The sequence below is a fragment of the Ammospiza nelsoni genome, chromosome 3, assembly GCF_027579445.1.
Source record: "Ammospiza nelsoni isolate bAmmNel1 chromosome 3, bAmmNel1.pri, whole genome shotgun sequence".
Classification (NCBI taxonomy): domain Eukaryota; kingdom Metazoa; phylum Chordata; class Aves; order Passeriformes; family Passerellidae; genus Ammospiza; species Ammospiza nelsoni.
This window is the reverse complement of record NC_080635.1, coordinates 13,460,793-13,464,308: the sequence shown is the minus strand read 5'-3', so window position 1 is coordinate 13,464,308 and position 3,516 is coordinate 13,460,793.

Below are 3,516 nucleotides of genomic sequence, written 5' to 3'. Positions count from 1 at the left end.
CACTCATGGTCCCAGTTCCTAATCACATCCTTGTCTCACATCCACCCTGACTGAAGACTGATGGGAGCCTCTAATAGCCACTGCAGCCGCCTTGCCCCTGCCCAGGGCTGGCACAGCACCAGGTGCTGCAGGCACTGGGGAAGGGGCTCTCACTACTCCCTCTGTGGGGCAGCCATGGCTCAAAACACAACTGAAAGCAGCACCTGCTGGACATTTCCCCCCTAGCAATCACCTTGTTTTCTCAGAGCAGTGGAGAGAAGTCTAGAGTGATGCTTTGCTAAGAACAGCAGATTTAGAGCAGCACCTCCTGTGGAGTGTGGTCTCCATGGGATGGATGAAGAGCACTCCAGACCCACTACTAGCCTTGAGCTGGAAACCAGCCCCAAGGCTGGCTGTGGAGGGTGCAGGGGCAGCTTGTGGGGAGGAGGAAAGTGTGCAGGTTGTCCTCAGTTTCTCTGCCTTGGTTAAGGAGCACCCGTGGGTGAAACGTGGGTGGTGACGGAGCTTTTGCGGCAGGAGTGCCAGAAAGCAACGACCCAACCTGTAGCCACTGCCTTGATGAGCAGCTCAAAGAGCAGCCCAGTTTGTGCCTGGTAAAAATGCTCTCCCTTGGTGGCTGCTGTGATGGATGAGCTCTGAAGGCAGGGTGGGCTGGTGGTGCCTGGAAACTTCTGCAGGCGCTCCGCTTGCTCCACCACCCTTCCTGTAGGTGCCTGTTAGGGCAGCACAGCTCCTTGCCTGCCCAGCCCGCTGCCCTGGGCACAGTTTCACACAGGGTTCCCATCTCATCAGGGCCTTGTTATCCAAGAGAAGAAGCCAGTATCACTGGGAAAAATCTGAGTTTTGTGGGAACTGAGCTCTGCTTTGTTAGAGCCATCCAACAGCGCAAAACATGAATGTGAAAGTGCAGGGAGGTGCCACCGTTCCAGGGCAGTGCCAGCTCTGAGTGATCATTTAGTCGCTGAAAGAGGCAAGCATAGACACAAAACTGGACTGAGTTGCTGGCTCTGGTCATGGGCTGAGAGACACCAGCATTTCCTAGGACAAGACTAGCATGATCTCCTCCAGCCAAGGGGAACTGCATCCCCATGAGGTCTTTTCTCAAGCTCTTTTCTATATGCAGAAACAACCTCACGCAGCAGCTTGAGAGTCAGAGCTGCAGGAGACCCATCTGAATCCTGCAGGTGTCTGATTCTTGCAGATTTTTTTCTTCTTCCAGTGCTCTCTGCATCAGAGGCTGAGGCTTTTCACTTCAAGCAACTCATTATTTAACCCACCTTGCTAAATCTGCTCTAGCATCTGAGTGGGAGTTAAGAGATGCCCACTCCCAGAAGCAATGCTGGGGACTGTACTTCCTAAATATATTTTATTTGATTGCTTTTTTTTCATTTTCCCTTCCATGCTTCCTGCTCAGTCCCAAACAGGGAATTGCAACACCTGCCCAAGAGCACACTCTGAGAAAGGGGAGGTGCCTCTCTCAGAGGCAGGACTGTCCTTCTGCAGTCATTCATTCATTCATTCATTCAGATAAGCAGTGTTGTGAGAGGTAAACATTTGTTTAACTTTCCCATAAAAGAGCTCGACAGAATAAAGCAGGGACTTTTCTTCAGCCTTACTGACAAAAAGGCCCACCTACAATAAAATTCAGTGTAGCCAAACTCAAATATGCACATAAAATTTAAACCCAAATCTGGATTGTGGGGTTTTTTGGAATGGTTTCTGTCTTTTCACTCAGCTGAACCAAGCTCACCAGCCTCAAAACTCAGTTTCCAGCTCTTGCCTTGGACCCAGCTCCCTCAGGAGAGCAGCTCACTGTGCAGGAGGAGACACAGTGCTGAGCACAAGCATGGGTGGAGACGGAGAATTCTGAAACGTGGCTATGCTTCATTCCTCTCCTGTACCAAAACATTTGGGCCTCTACCCCTTTCCATTTCAATTTTCCTACACCACTTCCCCTTCTCAAATGAGGACATCAAATACTCATGGGAGTCTCATTAAAAACCTGTATACCCAAGTCTGCTGCTTGGGGTTGTCTTGTTTTGAGTACCCACAGGGAGGTTTCAAAGGGGCTGAGCTGCCCTAATGCTGGGCCCAATATCAATCAGGCCATCTAATGTATTATGGAAAACCTTAAGCTCCTTAAAACAAACAAACAAACAAAACAAAACAAAACAAAACAAAAAACCCAAAAAAACCCAAAATCAAACCAAACCAAACCAAAAAAAAAACCACCTCAAAAAAAACAACCAAACAAAAAAACCCCATAAGCACCCCCTGAAAACTGAGACAGGTTATGTCACATATGGTGAAGGTCCAGAACATCCAGTCTGTTTCCACACGTGAAAACAGAGTAGAAAACAAAGATGCGCCCAACAACATTCTGCAAGAAAATGCTGATTTTTTTAAGGCTATTTGGAGTGAAGAACAATATTAAACTCTTACACCTCAGCCCTTTGGAGGAAAAACATTTGCAGAAGTACCTGAATTTTTTATCTCAGTTCAGTTCCCATCTCCTTTTCCCTCACAGTGGAGGGAAAAGTGACATTTTACCCGTCAGACTTCAGGGACCGTGTGACAATGAGACAAACAGCAGAGCTGCAATGTGCTAAGACAGCTATTGCTGAGGAGCTGCAGATGGACCTTTGCCCTCTTTGGTTTGGACAGCATTTACAACACTTCCAGTTCCATCTCCTAGTGAAACCAGTCTACTTAAACTGTCCTCCAGCAAGAACCCACAGCACCATGGCTAACAGGCAGCATGCTAAGCTAAACCCAAGCAGAACAGAAAAAGCTCACAAAAAAAAAAGAAGTACAGAAACTCTCAGTGATAAAACTACAAATCTCTCTACTGCATTTTTCCTGTATCACTTTTGCTGGTAATTCCTAATTATCCTTATCTTTGCCATCTAAATGCAAATGCAACGAGGCACATTTTCCATCTTTTAGTCCATCCTTCACAAGTCTCTTCTTTTCTGCCCGAGCAGATGGCTGCAGGCTGGGGAAAGGGTCTGTGTGAGGGAACAATGGCCCACCTTGCTGCTTCCCACTTCTCCAAGGTCATCATCCCGCGCACCAGTGGAGCAGCACCACGCTGCTGCTGTCCTGCTGCTCACATCTGAGAGCTGTTGCCATGGCACCAGGGGACAAATCGCTTCTTGACTGTGCCCTGCAAATCTCTCCCAGCAGAGCTGGGGCCTGGACCTGCAACCTTGGCTATTTTTAGCCACGTGCTGTATAATGCAGCAGTTGATGACCATCTGCACATCTCCATTAGTCAGCTGTTTCCAGGTGCTGGGGAAAGGAACAGAGAGAGACAGGGGGGAGGCTGAGATCAAACGCTGAGCAAGGGCAGCTGCTTTCAGTGCCTTTTGATGGAGAGCCCTGTCTCAGTTTCACTTGAAATCCATCACAATGGCACTAGATGGAAAGGGACCTTTGTTCCCTGCAAGCTGGAGGAACACAGACCCCTCACCTTCCTTCCCCGAGGTGCCCACACTGTCCAAGACACCCAGGCAG